The 15,137-nt window shown below is 33.8% G+C and overlaps 1 pseudogene; it reads right to left on the bottom strand.

Moving 5' to 3' along the window:
- Window positions 1–393: 393 nt before the first annotated feature.
- Window positions 394–1,375, bottom strand: LOC110825765 (21 kDa protein pseudogene; annotated as a pseudogene).
- Window positions 1,376–15,137: the final 13,762 nt, after the last annotated feature.

Genomic DNA, 15,137 nt, shown 5'->3' with positions numbered 1-15,137 from the left:
TGTATATTGACATAAAGAAGGCAGGTGAAAATACGTAGTGACAGTCTCACTCCACCATATTGTCGACCCATAATCTTGGAAAACTTAAGGTCAGCTTTTAAACTGTGAGAGAAGAAGAGACGATAGAGGAGGATACTGAAAGAGACAACCACGCACCATATCCGCCATTCTCCATTTTCATTTATCCACTGATTGCGCCATCTTCATTTTTATTTTACCTTTTTTCCTTTTTCAGCAAAATAATTGATGCCTTACATAATTATATTTACCCACAAGACTCGTAATTTTAAAAACTTCTAATTGAAATTTCAGCAAATGGGCTTTATTCACACAATATTTATCACCAATAAATTTAATTGGGTCAAAAATAAAATGGAATTATGACCTCAGTGATGAATATAAATGTTAATTTATATAAATTAACACAGCAATTCGACTATTTTCAAAGAAAGTTTAATCAACTCAGAGTTTAACTCAGTAAACTCGGTCTCTTTGCCTTTCTTCCATAATTTAAAGAAAGCAAAATTACCACACAACCTTCTTTTTTTAGAAAAAAAAAAAAAAAAAAAAGTAAAAGCAAACAACAACTAATTACCTCTTACACACAAAACAAAAAAAAAAACAAAAAACAAAAACATTTACAAAAAAAGAAAAAGAAAATCACTCAACAAACAGTCACTCACACTCAACGCATTCCCGTCTGAGCATAACAGTTAACCAACGCCAGCGCATTGCTCGTGAACTTCTTCACTCTCCCCACTCGATCACACACGTCCGATTTCATCGGTCCATCAGACACGTCCTCAAATCCATCCGTACACGTGTCCTCGTCCGTCAGGGCAGCGCTCATCCACGTTTGCACGTTGCTCATTTGGAACCTGAACTCCTCCGAGCCCGCCGGAACCAGTTGCCGCATCTGCTTTAGAGACCCGCGGATCTCCTCCACGGCGTCCCCAAGGTTCGAGAAGCAGTCGTGGAGCGCGGCAGTTGCCCGCTGGTCGCCTCCGTAGTCGGCTTGGCGAGAGATGTTGGAGACGTAAGCCGCCACTCGCCGGGCCTTGGAGAGACTGACGCCGATAGCCACACGGGCGAGCCGAGCCGGGTCCTTCTGCACGGCACTTGCGTAGCCCGCGAGGGAGGTATAGCAGAGCTCAGGGTATAACGTAGCCCCGCAGCTACTGCGAATGTAATCGGTGGCGTTGGTTGAACCGGAGTCTCCGTCGGGGTAATAAGAATCGACGGCTGCGATCGTTTTGAGGCAGATAAGGAAGGTGGCTAAGAGATGTAGACCACGATTCTGGGTTCTCATGTTTGGTATCCTTTTTCTTTTGGGGGTATGGAAACAGAGAAAGTGTTTTGTTGAAGGTGCATGGTGGGTTCAATGGAGGTTTAAGTAGGCTTGAAATTTGTACTGCAATTACTCGGTTGTCCATACTCTTTTGGAGAAATAACAACAATGCCATCGACCGGCTCTTGGTTCCCAACTATGGATGATTGAATATAATCTTTAATCCAATTTGAAGAAAAAGAAATTGATCTGGTTAACATTTTTGGCACAAATTAAAACTTTATTTGTCACTTTTAAAATATATTATGAATTAATGATAATTAAATTATAATATTTTATTAAATAATACTAATAATTTAAGTAGGACAATAGTAATTAAATTGAGTTTAATAATATAATATTTGTTTTTCTAAAAAAAAAAAAAAAACCCTGTCACAATGATTAAATTTTATTAACTGAAATAGATACAACCAAAGTAAATTTAAAGAAAAAGAAATTGATGTGGGCCAAAAAGTACTAATTTTGCTTCAAGGAATCTTGCTGAAAATGTGCTTCTGGTATGGTTTTAAAAAGAAAAATTAGTTAAATTTAATTCGTATTTATTTCCTGGTAACATAAGTTATATACATTTTATATAAATAAATAATATTATTAATTAAAGAACACATGAAGTTAAATGGAAGGAGGTGGTCATGAAAATCAATAGAAACTGGGTCTAGTTGGATTAATTAAAAATACCAACAAGAATGGCTCTCTGATGATGATTTTGGCCATGCCTCTTTTGTCGTATTGAGATTTTTTTCTTTTTAGAAACTGCCAAATTGAGATTACGTCAACTCGTATTGTATAATTTAAGGAATATGATAATGAAGTGTTAATTATTGTGTAAAATATTAGGTTATGGGCTGCCTCTAGTTACGCAGCCGACACATATATTATACAATCATGTACATATGTGTGTGTGTGTGTCTATAACTTATATTAATATAAAAATTGAGATTTTTCTTTAATTATTCATGATAGGAGATACTGTTTTTAAGATATCTTAAATAATAAAATTACAATAGAATTACACCTTATTCGAATTTCATTTGTTATTTTCAAATCAAAATTCTAATTCTAAAATTTACTTTTACTTTAAACTAATATATTTAGAGTTAAAAAAATAAATATAAAAAAATTTAATTCAAAGTTAGCATTAAGCTTTAATTCTTATAAAATAAAAATAAAACGTTTAATGAAAGAAACGCGGTGTTAGTCGCGCATGTGGTGAGTGGAAGCGTAAACATGGCTTTTGCATTGCGGCTGGCATTGGCAAACAATGTGGTGGGGGGTGTACGTATAGATGTATAATCAGTAGATGAATCATGGGTGGATGAAATCAGACGGTCAGCAGACAATCTGGGCCCACCGTAAATAGTGTGGTGTGTTGCCTACCTTGGTAATAATGGAGCACTGGCCGACCACTTATGATGAATCGGATCGGTTACGGTTGAGGTTAGTTAGGACCTAGGAACTTGACAACTTTTATTTTTTTAATAATAATATTTTTTAAATAAATAAATATTATATTCTTATACATCTGATAAATATATATTAATTATAAAATAAATAAAAATAATTATTAAATAAGAAGACGAACAACCTTATAATTTAATTAAAATTCATAATTTTTTTATTAAAAAATATTTATTATTCAACTAAATAATAATTAATAAATAAATCAATATTTAGTTATTGTGAAGCGTGCTATTTTAGTGGATGAAATGTGGGTCCCATGCAAGACCCAAATTTCTCAACTTTTTGGTGGATGAGGCAGGCAGCATTTTTATTTTTTTTTTAGAGCTTTAAAAGGGAACATTTTGAAACATGTTTTTTTGGTCAATGTGAAAGGAGATGCTATCTAAGACCAACGTGAATCTACCACTTGCATGTGAACTTCTTTTCCCTAAAAACCACTATATCAACTATATGTACATACCACTATATCAATTATATTGTATGTATAGAGTGGTAAATATATTTTTGAATAAAATTCATAGGTTGAGATCTTTTTGGATAGATTCTAATGAAACGACCCGTAAATTTTAAAAAAAATAAATTATAAATTAAATATAAAAATGAAACAATAAAGTTAAGGTCTACATTCATTATACAATAATTCAGATTGTCCAATAAAGATGCATGAATGACCATTTAAAAAAAATAACAAAAAATAAAATAAATAAAAGAAAAATAAACAACTGTACATCCTATTTGTAACATTCTTGTGGATCGGATTCTACATCTTGGTTCTCTTGATCTCAAATGGTTAATGAAAGAGTGAGTTACACTACTGTAGTAAGAATATCACACTGCTCACAATTACATAAATGAAGCTTCGTGGAAATCATAAAAATAACTAATTGAGCTCTTAATTTTAGTAAAATTCATTTATCATAAATAAAATTATTTACTTCATACTTATTGTAGCGAAATTTCTAAAACTGACCTATATAATCAATAACATAAATAATATCATGATTTCATATAAATAAGTCGAAACAACAACTTTATATTTTCTCAGTCCACTGATATTTATAAGAGTTCATATAGATGTCCCCACTATGCGTGAACTCTTTTTCAACATTTTCAACTAACGGACCGTCCCTATACCTCGTCCGGTATTAGCGTCAATAAATATCATCCCGCAATACCCCGTCCGATATGAGTGTGAAACGGACCGTCCCACACCCTGTCAAGTATGAGCGTCAAATTACTAATCCTCGATTCCCCGTTTGATAAAATGCAACGTTCATGATAGGGTTCCCTGTATACCCGGTCTGTCCACCATCTCGCATGATATTCAGTAAAGCTACCATTTATCCATTCACTTATTCAAAAAAAATTTCATTTACCTCTAATTTTCAAATTCTCAATTTAACTGTAAATCAAGTAAAACAAGCAATACATGCATCAAGTAAATACAATCGAATTATCATGCAAATTCCAGTGTATTATCATGCATTTAAAATTGTAAAATCAATCAATCAATCAATTAAACATGAAAAATAATAATAAATAACCGATTCTGCCTCCATTAGTAACCTTTAATTATTGATATTTCTAAATTACGCAAAATACCATATTATTTATAATTAAACTTCAATTCCATAACATGGAATAACGTAACAGATTCTTATTCGGATCGGTGTCCAAAATGCTAAACTTGCAGTTGCACCTACTGGCAGTCTCTGGATTTCTAAATTTTTTCTTCGATGATTAAAACACATTTTAAGTACCTAAAAATACCCCAAAAAATCTAAAATCGGAGTTAAAAACTTTTTTTAGCCAATTTTAAAATTCTGACATGGCAGCACCGCCGTGCTCTAGCGATGAAACTGTCGATTGCAGCGGTAGTTTGCCTCGGATTGGCCGTTTTCGGCCGATTTCGTACCCATCCCTGCGAGAAAATATGTTAAGGGCCCTCGGTTGGCCGAAAAAAGTCGAAAAACCCAAGCTTATCGGCGGCGAAATTTTTTAGTACGGCGGCTCTGTCAGCTCACCTTCGCGATTGGGTGTTTTACTTCGGTCAACCTGTAGAGAAAAAAATAGTGATTACAATGGTGAAAAAATTACACGAAACATGAATTAGGAAGGGCCTCATCGGAAGCGGTTTTTTATACATAAATTTTAAATTTTACATATTAATTTCGGGTAATATAATTCTCTCCCTCTTAAAAGAAATTTGGTCATTTAAATTTGTCTCTCTCTCATTAAATCAAATAGTTGGGGATACTGGGCTATGAAGTCTGCTTCTAGCTCCTATGTGACCTATCCCTATATGTGATTCTGCCATAGGACCTTAACGAAAAGAATTTTTCGGTTGCGAAGTACTCTGCTCTTTCGTTCCACAATACCCACAGGTATATCCTCGTAGGACAGATCCTCCTGGAGCAAAAGAGGCTCATGGGGCAGGACGTGAGAGGAATCCAGGTTGTACTTGTATAGCATGGACACATCGAATACATTATGGACCCTGGATAGTTCTGAAGGCAGTGTCAGTCTGTAGGTGGTGATGCCAATTCTGTCTAAAACTTCAAATGACCCAATAAATCAAGGATTTAGTTTCACTAACTTACTAAACATACTAATTCCCTTGAAAGGAGTGACCTTAAGGAACACCCAATCACCTTTCTCAAATTTCAAATCTCTCTTTCAGGTATCCGCATAACTCTTCTGTCTACTCTAAGCCGTCTGAATCTTCTTCCTGATCTTAACTATTTTCGTCGTAGTCTCATCTACAAGATCTGGATCGAACTATTTTCTATCACCCACTTCTTCTCAACAGATTGGCAATCTGCATGGACGGTTATACAATGTCTCGTACGGAGCCATGTCAATACTTGTTTGGTACTTGTTATTGTAGATGAACTCTATTGGGGGTAAATGATCATCCCAATAGCCCTTGAATCAAGAACACAAGCTCGGAGAATATCCTCTAGTGTGCGAATCATCCTTTTCGATTGTCCATCAGTTTGAGGATATAATACAGTACTAAGAGAAAGTTTCATTCTCATATCTTGCTGAAAACTAGAACAGAATCGAGAAGTGAACCTGAGATCCCTGTCGGACACTATTGTTACTGGCACTTCATGTAACCTGATTATCTCTTAGAAATACATTCTCGCTAACTTGTTCAAGGGGTCAGTCATCCTAATGGCTAACAAGTGGGAAGACTTGGTGAGCCGGTCAACAATTACCCAAATGGTATCATGTTCCAAGCATGCCCTAGGCAATCCTGTCACAAAATTCATTGTGATATGTTCTTACATCTACTCTAAAATTGGTAATGGCTGAAGTAGCCCGCCTGAGCTTTGATGCTCTGCCTTAACTTGCTGACATACCAAATACTTTGAGATAAAGTCAGCTACATCTTTTCTCATCTCGTTCCACCAAAATTGGGGTCACATACTTTGATACATCTTAGTGCTTTTGGGATGCATGACAAACTTTGAGCTATGAACCTCTGTCATGATGTATCTTTTCAGCTCATTGTCACCTGAAAAATACATCCTACCCTAAAATCTAAGCAACCTACCAACAAAGACTCGAAATTCTGAATTAACTCCCTGTTCAGCATCTTTCTTGAGGGCTGCCAGGTTGGAATCGGCGAATTTGGCTTCCTTTATTCTCTGGATTAACTAAGGTTGAACGGTCAGATAGGCCAAGTATGTAACTCTCTTCAGGTTTGAAAATGGTACCTGTTGTGTGACCCTTATTGCCCTGCAGTCTAAAACTATCAAGTGAGCTAATATATCTGCATTTTTTCTACTGAGTGCATCGGTTATCACGTTGGTCTTACTCGAGTGATACAAAATATTGCAATCATAATCCTTTAGGAGTTCTATCTATCTTCTCTTACGCATATTGAGATTCTTTTGAATGAATATATCTTTTAGGCTTTTGTAGTCGGTATAGATCTAAAATGTCTCCCAATACAAGTAATGATGTCAAGTCTTCAAAGCGTGAATAATCGTGGTAAGTTCTAAGTCATAAGTGGGGTAGTTTTTTTCATGACCCTTCATCTGTTTGGACCCATAGATTATGACATTCCCATGCTGCATTAGAACACAACCCAACCTCAGGTAAGATGCGTCACTATAAACTCTATATCCCCCTATCCCACTTGGCAAAGCCAACACAGACGCAATGTCAACGGTTTCATTAGTTTTGAAAAACTCCTTTCACAGTCTTTGTTCTACTCAAACTTGACATTCTTCTTTGTGAGTCGAGTCAACGGAGCAACTAAGGTAGAAAATCCTTTTACGAGCCTTGGGTAAAAACTTGCCATTCTCAGAAAGCTATGAATGTCCTTGACCGAGGTTAATTTTTTCCAGCCAAGCATTGCCTTAACTTTTTCGGGGTTCACTGACACTTCATCCCTTAATATGATGTGCATTACGAAGGTAGTCTACTCGAGTCAGAACCCACACTTATTCAACTTTGCATACAACTTCTTTTCTCTGAGGACGTGCAAGACCTGAGTCAGATGGTGAGCGTGTTCCTATTTTTTTTTAGTAGACCAAGATATCATCGATGAATACAATGACGAACTGATTCAGGAATTGTCTGAAAATCTTGTTCATCAAATCCATAAAAATTGTTGGTGCGTTGGTTAGTACTAATGACATGACCAATAACTTATAGTGTCCGTACTTACCTCGAAAAACTGTTTTAAAAATATCTTTTGCCTTGATCTTTAGCTGATGGTAATATAAACGCATATATATTTTGGAGAAGACCTGAGTTCCCTGCAATTGATCAAAAAAGTCATGGATCTTGGAGGGGGTACTTGTTCTAGATTGCGACCATGTTCAGTCATCTGTATTCAATAAATAACCTTAATGTCCTATCTCTCCTTCCTCATAAATGGGACTCCAGGACTAAAAGGAGAAACACAGTGTTGAATGAACCCACTGTCCTGCAATTTCTTGATCTATTTTCTCTCCTCTTCTATTTCTATATGACTCTTTCGATAAAGAAAAATTGAGATCGGTTGTGTGCCAGACTAAAAGTCTATGGTGAACTTAACTTCCATGTCCACTAGTGGTCCAAGAGGTTTATCAGAAAACACATCTGGAAAGTCTCGGACTACCAAAATCTCTTTAATATAAATTTTCTTTCTTAGGTTTACCTAATTAGAGAAAACAATCAAGTTAAAACGTTATGTAATAAGAAAATTTCTATGAGGGAATAATATTCAAAACCTTTATTAGCTTATAAATAATTGTTCATTAGGAGGCTTTAATACAATTTTTTTCGTAGCAAAAATCCACGCTGGCGTGATACGTCGCGAACCAGTTCATTCTTATAAATTCATCAGGGTCTCCTGTGTCAATTTCTATCAGGTCCATCATAGGTGAAACTGAATCCTATGGAAGAGCGGCCAGATGTTGCTAGGGAGGGATCAGATGGCCCTGTGGTGGTACTAGATGATATGGTAGAGGCACCAAATTATACTGTTGTAGTGTCGGGTGATGTAGTTGGAGCACCAGACTATACTGTGGCAGTGTCGAGTGATGCGGTTGGGGCATTAGACCATACTGTGGTGGTGTCAGATGATACTGTGGAGGAGCAGGGTCGTACTGGGGTGGTTCAGGATCCTTCCACTACAGGGATGGCTCGAATTGTAGCAGCAGACGAGGGTCAGGTAGCTCGCTCCTTTTCTTAGGGCCTGCTGGGCAGCGATGAGTCTCTCCAGCATTTTAAATAGTCGGTCAATATCCTCTCAAAACGAGCCCTCCCAGGCTGTTCGGTTTAGTGGGGGTCTTCCTCTCCTCATCTATCTATACTTACATTTCACAAGCGTTGAGTGGTAATTTATTGTTTTTTGTGTTTTCATAAGATGTTTGTGTAATGAATGGTTTCGAGGAACGTGGCTCTGATACCAACTGAAACAGCCCGTGAACTTTAAAGAAAATAAATTATAAATTGAATGCGGAAGCGAAATAATAAGGTTAGAGTTTACATTCTTTATACAATAATTCAGATTTCCCAATAAGGATACAGGAATGTTCTTTTAGAAAAAATAAAAAATCAAAGAAATAAAAAGAAAATAAATAATTGGGCATACTATTTGCAACCTTTTTGTGGATGAGATTCTGAATCTTGGTCCTCTTGATCTAAAATAGTTAATGAAATAGTAAGCTACACTATCTTAGTAAGAATGTCACACTACTCAGCAATATAGAAATAAAGTTGGTAGAATTATAAAAACAACTAATTGAGCTATTAATTTAAGTAAAATTCGTTTATCATAAATAAAATTATTTACAACATACTTACTGTAGCAAAATTTCCAAAACCAACATATAGAGTCAATAACATAAATAATATCATGATCTTATATTTTATCAATCGGAATAACAACTTTATCATTTACTAACCCACTAATATCCATCGAGGTTCATAGAGATGTCCCTACTACGCATGAATATTTTTTTTCAACATTTTCAACTAATGGGTCATTCCCATACCCGTTTGGTATGAGCGTCAATAAATATCATCCCTCACTACCCCGTCCAGTATGAGGGTGAAATGGGTCGTCTCCATACCTCATCCGGTATGAGACAACGTTTATGGTAAAATTTTCTATGTACCTGGTCTGTCCACCGTCTCTTAGGATATGCAGTAAGGTTACAATTCATCCATTCACTTAATCAAACAATTTTCCGTTTACCTTTAATTTTTAGATTTCTAATTTAACTGTAAATCACGTAAAACAAGCAATAAATATATCAATAAAACACAATTGAATTATCATGTCAATTTTAGTGTATTCCCATTCATATGAAACTGTAAAATCAATCAATCAGTTAAACATGACAAATAATAATAAATAACCAGTTCTGACTCCAATAGTAACCTTTAATTATCGATATTTCTTAATTACGTAAAATATCATATTATTTATAATTAAATTTTAATTCCATAACAGGGAATAAAGTGAGAGATGCTTACTCGGATTAGTATCCAAAATACTAAACTTGCAGCTGCACCTACTGCGGTCTCCGGTTCCTTGAATTTTTCATTCGGAGATTAAAACATGCTTTAAGTATTTAGAAATATCCAAAAAAATAAACTCAGAATCGGTGTTAGAAACCTTTTTTGGCCAATTTCAGAATTCTGGCAAGGTGGCACCGCCCCCTGCGGCAGCGGTTTGCCTTGGCTTGACTGTTTTCGGTCAATTTCGGCCGATTTTGTACCCATCTCTACGAGAAAACATGTTAAAGGGTCTCGGTTGGCCAAAAAAGTCAAAAAACGGAAGCTTATCGGTGACGAAGTTTTTCGGTGCGGCAGCTCCACCGGCTCACCTTTGGGGTTGCGTGTTTTGTTTTGGTCAACTTGTAGAGGAAGAAATAATGATTACAATTGTGAAAAAATTACATGAAATAGGAATCGGGAAGGGTCTCATCGGAAGCAATTTTTAATTTTTCACGCGGCGGTGCCACCAGGCTTTAACTGCAGTTTTTGTCTCATCCCCCAGACCTTTTGCTCTAATTTGGCCATGGGGTGTTTAAAATTGAATTTCAAGCGAATGGAAAAAATTTCACCTCTTTTGGCGGCGGGCGACGGTCGGCTTCCTTCCTGACGGTTGGGTGGGGGGGGGGGGGGGGGGGAGGTGGGCTGGTAGCTAGGACTAGGATTTTGTGTGAAGTGAGATATTTATATTCGTATCTCTTTAAAATTGACTGTCCATCGCATTTGATTTGAACATTCCGATCGCGTTTAAATAGGAAGTGAATTTGGACTGTTCATCACGATTTAATATAGACCGTATGATCGCATTTTAAGAATGAATGAATCTGGACTGTTCATCGCGTTTAATCGCGATTGTCATATCGCATATGAGAAGGGAACGTATTCGAACCGTCCACACGCGGGGGAACAAATCCGGACCGTCCGATCACGGACACGCTGATCGCTAGTGTGGCCTCCAGCGTGGTACCGTGTTAGTGTACTTTGTCACGCGACGTGCCCCGATTTACGGGGCTACTGACTGGGCGTCCTACACTACACATATTTTTAAAATTGTATTTTGTCATCTCAGTTTTCGATTTTTCTTTTAAAAATATCTTTAAAATCCAAATTTTCACCAATTTATCTCAAAATTATTTTCAATTTCATCATCCACCTATTTTTTTATTAATTTTACATTAACTAATAAATAATTTATAAAATTAAAAATTAAATTTTACATATTAATTTTGAATATTCCAAATTAATTCCGGGTATTACATCTAAAGTATAGTTCTTTGCATCATCTTAATACATTTAAATTCTATAATTAAAACACTAGATATGATAATTAAGTTCAAATAATTAAAATACAAAAATATTTTTTAAACTAACTGAATTAATCTTTTTGGGTATAGTTTGATAAAAATAAAAAATAAAAAATAATTAATAATGGTGGATTTTCGGAAGAGAAAATGAAGAATATTTTCTTACTCTAATATTGATTAATTTAATTTTATTAAGGATAGTTAAAAGAGCAAATGATGAAGACATGGTAAAAACAAAAGAAAAAGTAAAATTACAGAAATGGTGAGTTAATATAATAATCTCCAAAGTTAACGGCATAATTGACTCGATTAACAGTAATCGCAGGCCTTTAAATTTTAATCCAAAAAAGAAAATAAAAAACCCAAAGTAGTTTTGAAAAAGAGATGATACGAGCCGAAAAGCTGTCGTTTGGGGCCTATCGAGACAAATGGGCCCACCACATGACCCGAATTCATCTCCGCGAATCAGGGTCAATTTCCTCTACGGCCCATTTCATCTCTCCACTCTCCTATTTTACGGTTAAACTGTAATTAAATATAATTAATTACTGTTAGGTTTGTTTTCATTTAATTTTTATATTAATCCTAATACACAATGTATAATTAATTACTCTTTGAATTATCATTACCTCCTCTTATATTTTTTGTTAATGCAAATTAAATTTCTTACTTTTCACGGCTAAAGTACATAATGCAAGTTAAAATTTTCGCTACTAAAAATATCCTAAATAACAGTACATAAAAAGCTTCTTATAAAAAATAATAATTCGGATGTCTCTTTTCACTACCAACAGACATATATATATATATATACATATATATATATATATATATATGAATATGTGCGCGCCCGGGCACACGTAATCATTTAATCATATTTAAAAATTTTAATGTCAAACTGGATATGGTGGCACTAAAGAACACTTCCAAGCAAAGCCATATCGTCATATATGTGTGTGTATATATATATATATATATATATAGATTTGTTGCTATCATTATTTTCAATTTGACCATTGGAGTTGCGAGATTTGGGTGTGAAAGAAGTGGAATTTCTTTGTTTATATTCATCTAATTAGTTGATAGACTGGCTACTGATGATTATTTCTTCACGGCAGGTTTTCTTCATAATGGGATTTCGTTTCAAACTTTGAATTTTCTGATACTACGTTTATAACCATTACTTATACCATTATAGTTATAATTTGCATATATTTTGTTGAGTGAATAATTAAAATTGTATATAGTCCAAGAAAATTACGTAAAAATTTAAAAAAGTATGTGTAGTATTTCAAAGATTATGTAATTAAAATAATATAATGTTCTAATTATAGACATGACCATTTACATTTAAATTTTTTTTTTTTAATTTCACGGGTTATTGTAAAAGAATTCTAACTATACATATATATATATATATATATATATGTTTTCCTTTTAATTTATGGAATCCGAAAGGTAGCCTTGGGAGGGATTTAGCTAGAGCTAGGCTCCAACATTTTAAGTGACGATAAATATTTGTAACTTTATGTTTAAGCAAATTCTGTTTATAATATCATATTAATACTTTGTTTAATTTAATTTATTGGTTTTCTTTGAAGCCAATAAATGCACATAATATAATGTGACAAATTTCCTGCTTTATTGGAAATCCGAACGTTTCTCCTTTCTGTGACGAACGTGCTCTTCTTATCCTCCCCAAGTTTCCTTTTTTGTCTACAAATTTATTGATAAATTTCCTTTGATTGCGCTCTGTTTTCCTAAACTTGGGTAAGTACACCCACACCCACACACACACACATATATATACACACACACATACACATGTGTACGTGTGTGTGTGTGTGATTTCAAATATACATATATATATATATGTGTGTGTGTGTGTGTGTGTTTGCATATTGAGTGTCAAATTTTTCAATTAAACTAAACGAGTCGAGTTTTCTAGAAAGAGCTTGTCACCTTGTTAACCTTAATAATTGAAATCATTAAAATTTGTTAATTATTGTTGTGATACCTAAATACCCAAAATTTTTTATATAAGACCTAACAAGCCTTTTTTTTTTTTTTCCCATTGAAATACTTCTATGAATATTTAAATTATTAATAAAATTCACTCAATAAATATATAATGTTGTTTATTTTCTAAAGCATATATATATATATATATAGATTTTCTAACACCCAAAGTAAATATCAATCTTCAAGAAGTCTAAAAATACAAACACAAAACGTAGTTTACTTGTATTAAAAAATATGATGGTTTGAGACAAACTAAAACCCAAATCATCATCTTTAAAAATGTTCACTTCTCTTTTTATTTTACAAATGAATTAAATCAATATTTACACGAGAGTAAAAAAACACGCGTACGTTCTCTTCACCCACGTATAAATAAATTTGAATGCAACTCTAAATGTAATCGATATTATTTGCATTAAGACATACGCAACACATGTATAAGGACACGATCACACATGATTTCGCTCTTTCAACTCATAATATCATGTTCTTCAACAATAGAAACCATAAATCTTATACGTTCAAGTAGATTTGAAAGTGATTTATCTTTTTAGGGAAAGAAAAGAAGAAAAGAAAGAGTTTTGTAATGGAAACAAGGCTTTCATCTTGTAGGCTCAACAAGTCGCCTCGTGAAATGTATAAATGGGCCACATAGCTTGTCATAAATTTGAGTGCGCACTCTATTGCTTAACTTTACATGGCTAATACAATTTCTTTTTTTTTTTAATAAAAAAATTATTTTTGACGTCATATATTTCATTAGACACAAAAATTAACTATAGACGTTGTACTAATTACTAGGTTGTATTATATTATTTTTCAATGAACTTCAATAATATATGTACGATCATTTTTCATTTTCAAATTTACATACATTTAGTTTATATTTCTAACTTTTATCAAATTAATTAATATATAAATGAATATTATAAGATATGAGCCTAGTCTAAATAAATAAAGAAAAAATTGGTGTGAGTCATCAATACACAAATACAAGTTATATTGTGACTTATAACTTTTTATTTTTTTCTCAATTTTATGATAGAATTATTAATTGCTATAATTTAGTTTTTTGAAATTTTAATTTATTAAAAATTGATTTTTATAAAAAGTTTGATAGAAATAATAAAAAAGTTCAGGTGATATTAGAAAATTAAAATTTAATAATCTTAATTTGCACTAATCATGACGCACATTCATTAATTTAATACAATTTGATATATAAAGTACTGTTAAGAATCAAATTATTCATTGATTGTACTTTTTGTATGTTTCTGATTAAAAAGTTATATTATTATAGGTTGTAGTTTTAAATATTTATATTAATACTTAAAAATTAGTATGACATAATTAAATATCGTGTAGCACATTTATTATGAATTTGTTGCTATGATTTATAATTTATGTAGAAAAAATAAAGACAGTGTGATATTGCATATTGGTTGAAGATTATTAGAAAAATTTGAGTTATGAATGATTATTTGAAATAAAAGCATTATAGGATGGAATAAAAATGGATCCTTGAATTTATTCTGCTACGGATAATGGTCTATCTCCAAAAGAGGCTACGACCTTATGGGCCTCTTGGCGTTATCCATACATAAATTATACTCACACCGTAGGCCACTTAATTCATCATCTGCACCGCATACACCCAATAATTATCTCTCTCTCTCTCTCTCTCTCTCTCGCTACCGTTGAAAAAAGACAAAATAGAAAAAAGAATCCCAAACTTCTCTACTATACAGCAGAACTCACATGCATCACTTCCCAAAACGCAAAACAACAATCCAACTTTTGTCAACCAATCTGACGGTGTGGAGTTATTCCCACCGAAATCATCATCGTCGTCGTCACCATTTAATGGGTCCTACACCGATCTTCTCTCCACGTGTCCACCATAAATAGGACGGTGGATGACCCCCATGATCCTCATAATTTCTAACCTTCACCCTAATCTGGTAGTTTACTGTTGCATACCCCACACCGGCTACATTTAA

This window comes from Carica papaya, chromosome 2, assembly GCF_054855325.1.
Source record: "Carica papaya isolate Zhongbai chromosome 2, ASM5485532v1, whole genome shotgun sequence".
Lineage (NCBI taxonomy): Eukaryota > Viridiplantae > Streptophyta > Magnoliopsida > Brassicales > Caricaceae > Carica > Carica papaya.
Note: the sequence above shows the minus strand (reverse complement) of the source record. Positions and strands in the feature narration are given on the sequence as shown.